General features: G+C 36.8%; 1 protein-coding gene across 2 annotated transcripts in view; it reads left to right on the top strand.

The window, feature by feature from the left end:
• The first annotated feature begins 6,044 nt into the window (after positions 1 to 6,044).
• The window catches only part of LOC119575003 (neuronal acetylcholine receptor subunit alpha-4-like), a 154,668-nt gene continuing 149,613 nt past the window's right edge, over positions 6,045 to 11,099 (top strand). Inside the window, exon 1 of one of the 2 annotated variants that reach the window (XM_037922315.1) lies at positions 6,045 to 6,357. The gene's annotated coding sequence lies outside the window, so the exon portion shown is untranslated. The remainder of the gene's footprint in view (positions 6,358 to 11,099) is intronic. The other variant, XM_037922316.1, reaches the window with a different exon arrangement.

Raw genomic sequence — 11,099 nt, 5'->3', positions numbered from 1 at the left:
CCTATTATCATCTTCCCCTGCCTGCCTGCTTGAAGAGATTTATTACTACACCTGTTCTCTCCTCGTCGGTGTACCTCCGCACCTGTTTATCGAAAGGGGTCGTTCCTCTGTTATTTTCAGCCTGGGATCAGCTGGTAGGGCATCCCCCACCCCCTCCCCAATGCCCAGCGACGGGCGGGGTCTCCTCCCCACTCGTTCCAGGGGCGGGGACGACGCTCTCTCGCTCCAGGTGGTCGTCGGCACAGGTGGTCGTCGGCACAGGTGGAGGCTCGCTCTTCGACCTACGGGGACGGGCAACAAGGACTCGCGAGGGAGCTTCGGGCCGAGAGTGAGAGAAGAAAAAAAAAGTGATTTGATGGCGTGGCTAACGCGTTTTGGGCGTTTTGGGGAACTGGTATTTCTGGAATGTCGGCTTGGGTTTACGCGCGTGTGTCACACACTAGACCCATATGCTTTCCCCCCATGCATGGTTGTGCAGCCCATGGTGTTCGTGTCCCTAAATTTATGCATCGTGCACCGCGCGGCGCGCACACACACACCCCCAACACCACACAACAATAATTAATACATTTATATATTATATATATATATATTATATTATATATTTTATATATTACATTATACAACACACAAAAATACATAAATCATATCCCATTACATACACATTAAACCCAAATACATACAAACACACACAAGCGCCTGTGTGTGTGTGTGTGTGTGTGTGCAAGATAAACGGCCATATGAATTTCAATCTATGTATATAAAATATATATATTTTATCAGAAATTTACACATATCACACATACAGTGCAGTGTATATATGCAGTTTGTTTATACGTAATCAAATACGTTGCAACATAAGATTGCATATTAAAAATTTTTGCAATAACTTTTCTCTTGCAAAAACACCTAAAGCATTTCTTTTTTAGAAATTTTTTGCCATTGCGTGTGTGTAGGTGTGTGATATGGGGGTCATCTCTCTCTCCACTCTCTCCTCTCTCCTCTCCTCTCTCCTCTCGTTATATATTATATATATATATTATATATTATATATTTTATTTATACACACCACACACAACATATACAGTTACAGATATACAGAATTCACTATACACAAAAACACAATACAACAACCTTTTACCTTATACACTTTTACACCTATACACTTAACCATATAACATATATATATAATATATTTTAAATTACTATATAAATAATAATATACATTCATAATATACATATACATAATATACATATACATATATATCTTACTTAAACATATAATATATATACATATACATTATTCTATCATAATATAAAATTACATATTATACATATATATACATAATATATATTAATATATTAAATTATTAATATATATAATACATATGTTTATATGTATATATATTTTGTATATTATTTTTACATATATAACAATAATATATATATATTTAATAATTTTTATATAATTTTAAAATATATTTTTTATATAATTTTTTATATTATATTTAATATATTTATGTATTTTAAATAATATTTTAATATAATTATATAATTTAAAAATTATATAATTTTTTATATTTTATATAATTTTTTATTATTTATATATTCTATTTATTTATTTTATATATTTATATTATCTTATATATTTTTATATATATATGTTTTTTTTATATATAGATATATTATTTAATGTTGTGTATATATAATAGTATATATAGTATATATATGTATATATATGTATATATATATTAAATGTTTATAATTTTTCTGTTATTAATGTAATATAGTATTAATGTTTAATGTATATATATGTTATATATAATTTTATTTGAAAGAGAGAAGAGAAAAAGAGGAGAGAGAGAGAGAAGAGAGAGAGAGAGGGGGAGAGAGAGAGAGGAGAGAGAGAGAGAGAGAGAGGAGAAAGAAAGAAAAAAAGAAGAAAGAAAGAAAGAAAAAAAAGAAGAAAGAAAGAAAAAAAAAGAGAAAGAAGAGAAAAAAAGGAAAAAAAGAGAAGGAGAGAAGAGAGGAAAAAGAGAGAGAGAGAGAGAGAGAGAGAGAGAGCGGAGGAAGGGGAGAGAGAGGAGAAAAGCGGAGAGAGAGAAAACGAGAAAAAGAAAAATAAAGTAAAAAGAGACAGAGGAGAGAGAGAGAAAAGAGAAGAAGGGGAAGAGAAGAGAGAGAGAGAGAGAGAAAGAGAGAGAAAAAAAAGGGAAAAAGAGAAAAAGAGAAAGGGAGAGGAAAGGGGGGAGGGGGAGGAGAGAAGAGAGAGAAAAAGAGAGAAAGAAAAGAAGAAAAAGAAAAAAAAAGAGAGAAAAAGAAAGAGGGGAGAAAAAAAAGAAAAAAGAGAAAAAAGAGAAAAGAAGGAGAGAGAGGAGAGAGAGAGAGAGAGAGAGAAAAGGGATAAAGGAGAGAAAAAATAAAATAATGATAATAAATAAAAATTAATAATAAAAATTAAAAAATGAAGGGGAAAAAAAGGGGGAAAGGAGGGAAGAGGAGGAGGGGGAAGGGGAGGAGAGAGGGAGGGGAAAGAAAGGAGAAAAATTTAGAGAGGGGAGGGGAAAAAAGGGGAGGGGGGAAGAGAGGGGGCGGGAGAGGGGGGAGGGAGAGGGAGAAGGAGGGAGAGAAAGAAAGAGAGAAAGAGAGAGAGAGAAAGAGAGAGGAGAGAGGAGAGGGAGGAGGGAGAAAGAGAGAGAGAGAGAGGAGGAGAAAAGGAGAGAGAAAAGAAGAAGAGAAAATTTCGGAAATAGAAAAGAGAGGGAAGGGGAGAGAGAGGAAAAATTTAAAATTTTCGTATATTAGAGAGAAAAAGGGGAGGACAGCCCGATAGGGAGAGAGAAGGGATAGAAGAAAAGGGATAGGAAAAAAGAGAGGAAAAAATTTTTTAGAAAGAAATTTATGATTTTTTAAAAAACAAAAATGAGAAACATCAAAAATTAAATGCCCAAAGGGCAGTTTTGTTACGGGTTTTTGGGTTCAGGTACATGTACTTGTAATTAAGTACAGATTTTCATGTTACTTGTACTTGTACTTAGCCCCAAAGTACTTGAAAAAATCCCAAAATCACTAAATAACCACCCACAGCAGGAGGGAGCAAAAAGTGAAGGAAGAACTTCCCTTTACTTTTCAATATCGAATCTCCCTTTTAACTTTTTACTACTAACTTTCGTGCTTCACGAATCTGCGTCAGGATTTTCTTTTATCACATAAAATACTCGTGCTTACGTACAATGACATGTAATTGGACTTGAACTGAAGTACATAACAAAGTGACTGTACTTGTACTTAAAATGTATATAATTACTTCAAACGGGGTTTGAAGGGGATGACCCCAAAATTAGAAAGCTACGGGACTTTAAACCTTCAAAATCTAGTCCCCCTTTCTCCATCCTGAGGTCACGCCCTTGCTAGTTTTTTTTTTGGGTTTTTTTATATTTGAAAAGATACCCCCCATCGGGGTTTTTTTTGTGTGCCGGCATAAATTTTTCCCGGTTTATCTTTTTTTTACCCTTTTCTATTTCCAGTCCGATTTTCTTTCTCTTTGTTTCACTCTTTGTGTTTTTTTTTTTCGGCTGGTTTTTATCCCGTCGGTCGAATTTTTTGCATGAAATCCACTACAAATCGTCGCAATTTTATTCTATTTTAGTGTTTGTTTCGCCCGTTCATGTGGCATCCGCTTCGCCCTCGTGTTGTCTGCCTGGTGATGACTATGCCTTTGAGTGTCTACGGCAACTGGACCCAACCCTGTACTATACACTTACATTTACATGTAGAAAATATATAATGTGTGTAGTTATGTGATATGGGGGAGTGATTTAGCTTGTCTATGTATCCTTTCGTCTGTCACTCTCAGAACGCACACATGTATACGTTAACTACTATTAATACAGAATATATACACGTTAGCATGTGTATATATACTATTTATACATACAGAACGAAGAGTTTGTACTAGTATCGTATACAATACGCATTGTTTACTTATCTGCACAGACATGGAAACACGTATGCATTTACTTTTCCTTCTCTCTCTTTTCTTTTTCCTTTCTTCCCTTTTTCCAACTCTAGCCACATGTCCGCTGCCCAACTATGGTGGTTGTTTGTCATGTCTCAAAAGTTAACAAGTGCTACCTTGTCAAGCCTCAGTGTTGCCGACCATGCCAGGCAAAGTTTAAGATCAGTCAGTCACCCTTCCCCGCCGGCATCTTGGCAATATCACCACACGCATCTCCATCAACACCACACTCCATCACGCGGTCATCACCATCGGCCATCACCCATACGCCGCCGCCAACTCCTCTCCTGCTAAGACTGACATCCATAAAGTAGTACTATTTACTGACAGGTCTGGGCGTGGTGGGATGTTTGTCGTTAGAGTCCGCGGTATCTCGCAATCTTATAGGATATTCGACCTTCGCTCTGCGTTAACCTCGTGTTCTGTTCCCACCGAGACTCGGGTATGGTTTAGCTGGCGCTGCTGCCGTTGGTAACATTGCGTATAGCGAAATAATTATATACATTTACAACAAACATGCTAGCCTACTGTCATGCTCTGGGTGAACATGTGTGTGTACACTTCAAGATAGTTTTAAAAAGTAACGTGTAGCCTTTTGAAATATATGCCGTCGTGTTTGAATTTTCGTGATTATATCAATATGAAAAAAACGACAACAACAACAGCGAACTGGTGGCTCTTTCGTGCTATCAACAACAGCAGTAAATATGGTTTAATTATGTGGACGCGCAACACTTTACTTGAAGAAAGACGGGGCGAAGTTACAGCTAAATAAAGAAAGAGACCGCGGGGCCATTTAAATTTTATTGTTCTCTGCCATGGAGGAGGCGCGCGAATCTATCCGAAAAGTCATTAGCAGTGAAAATGTATCTATATTAGTATCTATATTTTATAACTATGCCGTATTTATATATCGCTCTAGGTTTTTATCGATATTATTATTACATTTTTATTTCAATTATGAATCATATTTTGGCAATAAGTATTCATTATTATTATAATTATTATATATATATATAATATATATATATATATATATATATATATATATATATATATATTATATATTTATTTATTACAAACCATTTCTTTGATGTCAATATATAGATATAGATATAGATATAGATAGATATATAAATGATATAGAGATCAAGGGAAAAGGGATACGAGGGCAATGTCGTACATTGAGAGGGATAACGGCGTAACATATTTTAGTTGCCAGGTCATTTAAGCGTGTAATTCTTATGTAACATTTTTATCACATGTGCAACGGGTCCTATACACAGCTAAGGTCTAAAATTTATTGCTCCAGTGTCAAATAATTTATTTGTATTCGCGGGTGAACCTGTTTTTGTTATGGGTGTTTGTGAATTATACCGTGTTTTTTTTCCATTTTGCTTTTACAAATCATTTTTTTTTCGTTCTCTGGGGACAAGTAAAACCGTGGCCTTTGATGGCATGGCGTTGCTCTTTTCTAGACATTTACAGCTTTTCCCATATGGCTTGATTTTTTTTTTCTTCTTCTTCTTCTCCTTTTCTTCTTTTTTTCTTCTTCTTGTAACCTGAGGATAATCTTGCGATATCAGACGTCACAACTGACATGTTTCTCGCGGCTAAATCTCGAGCCAAATCTCAGTTCGAAACGATAGATTCACCGCCTCGACCTGTTGCCCCGCTAAACACGAGTAAAAAAAAAAAAGAAGAGAAAAAAAAGAGAAAAATCCATAAATAACAACGTAACGAAACATCAAAACAAAACAAAACAGAACAAAACAAAGTTCTATGTAAACCAAAAAAGTATATCCATCCTAAGATCACACGGGAGGAAGAGAGAAATATATATATATAAAAAATATAAAACAAAATTTCCTTATTTCTCTTGGAAGTAAAATTCTCCCTCTAACGGGCAGTCCTCAAGACGGCGTTGCCATCTGAGCGAGTCCTTCTTAAAAGTGGGCACGATACCCAACAGTTAATACTCGCTGGTTCCCTTGGTGTCCCGGGCGATCCAGACAGGCAGGTCGGTCGCGTGGTATAGTGTGGCCAGTTAGTTGTGTGTTGGTCGTGGAAGAGGGAGGGTGTTATAGTGAGGACGTGGGTTGGTTGCTGTGCATGCGTGCCTTCTTGTGAGCTGCGTCGCGGTTGGAACTTCTGTAGTTTTTTGTAGTTTTTTTTTTTTTTGGTTATTTTTTTTTCTTCTTCTCTGTTTTATTGGAAAAAGAAAGGAAATTTGGTGGACGGTTTCTTGGAGATTGTGAGAGATTATCGCACTGGATTTCCATCATCACAACCCCCCACCCCCCCACCTCTCTCTCTTTTTGGATTTGGAATTTCTTTGGGTAAGTTTGGATATATGTTCATTGTTTTTTTTTTATTATTATTGTCAACTTTCTTCTTCTTCTTCTTCTTCGTTTTCGTGTTGTGTGCTCTGAGAACGTTTTGTACACGACACATAATTATTGTTTTTTTTTTTTTTTCTTCTCTCTCTCTCTCTTTTCCCATTTTTTTTTTACGACAACCACAACAGGAACGAAAGACGGAGAAAGAGGAAAAGCAGGTTTGGTTTTCTCTCCTCTTCCTTCTCTCTTTCTTAACCTTGCTGACACCGTAATATGTCTAGGGTGGGGGGGGGGGGGGCAGTACTCGGACAGCTGTGTCACTTATAAGCTGATAAATAGTGTCAGCAACACTGTCATCGTTAATTTATGCGTTCTTTTGATGTTCGAGTGTCGCGACATTTTCCTTGTGGAATCGGCTCGCGGAGAAACAGTTTATTAATTGTTATTTTATAAACGTTTTTTTTTTTTTTTTTTACAATAATTTTTAGTGATATTTGTTATGTTACGCCACGCTGTGCCCAAGTATTTTTTTTTTATTTAGTTTAGTTTGTATATGTATATAAATACATTTATATATATATGAAATATATTTGTCTCTGCCTCTCAATCTTTCTCTGTCTCTGTCTGTCTGTCTGTCTGTCTGTCTGTCTGTCTGTCTCTCTCTCTCTCTGTCTCTCTCATTCTTTTACAATTCAGAAAATGATTTTGTGGACTGGAACAAAGGCCACAGATTCGGAATAGTAGAATTTTAAACACCAATGGAATATATATATATATATATATATATATATATATATATATATATATAATTTTTTTGTCTGATTACCAATATTGTTCTCGATTTCGTCGTTTCTGGTATCAACTATTTAATGGCGATGGCTTCGATTATCTTTCCGAGAATAAAAGTAATCTGTATTAAAATTACATTTGTCACTGATAATGCTTCTTCGGTTATTTGTTTTTCGCTTATTATTGTAACCATTATCACCATCTTAACCATCACCACCACCACCACTATCACCAACACCACCACTATCACCACCACCACCACCATTATCACCACCATCACAATCACCATCACCACATTACAATCACCATCATTACCACCACCAACACCACCACTATCACCACCACCACCACCACCAACAACATCACCAACACCACCACCACCACCTTCACCAATCACCATCACCATCATTACCACCACCAACACCACCACTATCACCACCACCACCACCACCACCATCACCACCACCACCACCAAAACCACCACCACCACCACCAAAACCACCACCACCATCACCACCACCACCACCACCATTAGAATTATTTTTTTTTATAAGTAAGCTACCACCCTCCTCCACCACTTCCATTCGGCTTAGTCTCCCGTCTTCTCTTCTTCCCCTTTTCTTTCTCCCCTTTTCCCCTTCTTTCCATTGTCCCTAATTGCTGCCTCCCCCCCCCCCTCATCTCCGTGCCCACTCCTCTTTCTCTTCTCTGCCTCTATCTCTTCTCTGTCTCTATCTCCTTCTCTGTCTCTTTCTCTTCTCTATCTCCTTCACTTCTATTTCTCTTTCTCTTTTCTATCTCCTCCTCTCACCTTTCTCCTTCTCACCTCTATCTTCTCTCCTCTCTCTCCTCCTCTTCCCACCTTTCTCCTCCTCCCCTCTATGTTTCCTCCTCCCTTCTCCATCTCCTCCTCTCTTCTCTCTCTCCTCCTCCCTCTCCCTCTCTCTCTCCCTCTCCCTCTCCCTCTCTCTCTCCCCTTCCCCCTTCTTGCTATCATTTGCGAAACAGATCAGCTGATTCGATGGCAAGGTGTGGAAACAGGTGAAGGATATATAGCACATGACCTAACTGTTTTGGCTGAGCGAGGAAAGGGAGGGGGGAGGAGAGGGAGAGGGAGGGGGGGAGAGGAGGGAGAGGGGGGGAGGGGGGGAGAGGGGGGAGAGGGAGGGAGAGGGGAGAAGAAAGAAGAGGGAGAGAGATGAGAGATGAGAAGAAAGAAGAGAGGTTGATGAGAAGAGAGAAGAGAGGAGAGAGAGAGAGAGAGAGAGAGAGAGAGAGAGAGAGAGAGAGAGAGAGAGAGAGAGAGAGAGAGAGAGGGAGAGAGAGAGAGAGAGATAGAGAGGAGAAGAGAGGAGAGAGAGGAGAGAGAGAGAGGAGAGAGAGAAGAGAAAGAGAGAGGAAGAGAGAGAGGAGAAAGAAGAGAGGGGAGAGAGAGAGAGAGAGAAGAGGGAAGAGATAAGAGAGGGGGAAGAAGAGAGAGAGAGGAGAAGAGAAAGAAGAAAGAGAAGAGGAGAGAAGAAAGAGAAAGAGAAAGAAAGAGAAACGAAGAGAAGAGAGAGAAAGAGAGAGAAAGAGAGAGAGAGAAAGAGAGAGGGAGGGAGAGGGAGAGGGAGAGCTCTCTCTCTCTCTCTCTCTCTCTCTCTCCATGTTTTTTTTATCACAGCTTTCTTTCCTTTGCTGTTACGAAAAAAAATATTCGAATCACAAGTCCATATGGAAAGGACAGGACAGCTCAGACCCACAAGGCTGAGCAGAAAGTTAAACAAGGCTAACCAATCACTAGATTTAAATGTCACATGATTTAGCAAGCGCTTGGCATGAATAACAAACACAAATCAACCCCATTACCCTGCTGTCGAGAAGGAATTGGAAACCTTGTATAAAATGCCAAAGAATGTGATTATATATATATATATATATATATATATATATATATATATATATTTATTTATATATATATATATATATATATATATATATATATATATATATATATGTATTTTTTTTTTTTTTTTTTTTTTTTAACGATGGTGATAAAAAAGGCCTTTATATGAATACTTGTTGAACATTTTATGTGAAGGTGGTTCTCTCTCTTTCTCTCTTTGTTGCTCCCTCCTCTCCTTTCTCGCTCTTCTCTCTCTCTCTTTCTGTCTCTCGCATTTTCTCCCTCCCTCCCTCCCCCTTCGTTTCTCTATTTTTCATCTCATTTCGCTCTCTTTCACTCCTCTACTCTCTCCCTCTCCTTCCTTCTCTTTCTATCCCTATCCTGCCTACCCCCTTTCTCTCTCTCTCCCATTATATCTCTTTATCTCGCTTTATCTCTGTTTCCCTCTCTCTCTCTCCCTTCCTATTATCTGTCCCTCTCTTTGTCCTTATCGTTCTGGCCAGATACGTCATATCGTCATGGTTATCATTGTGTTTTATATCCACCTTTCTGTATTTTCTCTCTCCTTTTATTTGTTAATTTTCTATGCTTCTTGTCTTTTGTCTGTCTGTCTGTCTTTCTTATGTATCTGCTATTTTTATTTTGCCTATTATTATTCTTCCTTTTCTAATTATTGTTATTTCACCCAATTAATCATCTTATAATACTCTTTCTTTTCCATTTACATATTCTTTTTATTCTGTTATTTATATTTTCTTAAGCTGCTTCTTTATTATTTTCTTGTAGTTATATATATGTATATATACATATATATACATATATATTTTGTTTATTAGTCACATCATTGTATATATATATTATATTATATATGTACATATATATATATATATATATATATATATTCACGTTTTCTATATTTCTCTTTTTTTTATTTGTCATAAGGTTATACCCTGTTTGCCAAGGTACAATTTTTCCCCCTTATAATTGGGGTTCGAGTCACCGGCCGGCGCGTTGTTCCCTTGGGCAAGGAACTTCACCTCGATTGCAGCCTAGCCACTGGGTGGCCAAGCCAGCTTAAGTCAGTGCCGGGTAAATAGAGATGGTGACTCGATAAAAAAACACCGGGCGGAAGGCAATGGCAAACCACCGCTCTAAATTGCTAAGAAAAATCATGGAAGCACATGATCGTCAAGGCTGCGGTGGTCGAATGGTTAGAGCGTCGGACTCAAGACTGTCACGACGGCAATCTGAATTCGAGGGTTCGAGTCACCGACCGGCGCGTTGTTTCCTTGGGCAGGACTTCACTCGATGCCTACTAGGCCACTGGTGGCCAGCCAGCCAAGTCGTGCTGGTCCCAAGCCCGGATAATAATTAGAGAGAATGAATTACCTAAAGGTACACCGGCACTCTCCGTGGAAGGAACTGGGGACCCTACCACGTACTCACTCAAGAGCATTACAACATGAAAACTACAATTAAGTATCATGCTGTGACCACGGCGGCTCAGACATGAACCTACCGTTAAAAGAAGATATATATATATATATATATATATATATATATAATATATATATATATATAATATATACATATATATATATTATATTATATATACTATATATATATTATATATAGGTATATATATATACATATATATATATATATATGTATATATATATACAATATATATATTATATGTATATCACTATAATACTAATATATAATATATATATATATATATATCATTTATAAATATATATTTTTTAATACTAATATCACCATTGACATTCTACATTTGAGAATAATAAACAACAAACTGACTTTCAGTAGATTTTAAACTTGTACACGTAGTCATCAGTCGTAGTGTTTATATATAAATACAACCTCATAAACTACATATAACTAGTCAAGAAAAAACTAAAATTTTTATGTAACTTGAATGTTAAAGTGTTTCTTTTCTTTCATTCTTTTTTGAATCAAAGGAGATTATATATAAAAGTTGTTTCGTAGTGTTTAAATTGTACGTACTTGTATATCTAAGTCTTAGTTATTATAATGTATAAAATTT

Source organism: Penaeus monodon, chromosome 7 (assembly GCF_015228065.2).
Source record: "Penaeus monodon isolate SGIC_2016 chromosome 7, NSTDA_Pmon_1, whole genome shotgun sequence".
Classification (NCBI taxonomy): Eukaryota; Metazoa; Arthropoda; class Malacostraca; order Decapoda; family Penaeidae; genus Penaeus; species Penaeus monodon.
This window is presented reverse-complemented; position numbering and strand designations above follow the sequence as displayed.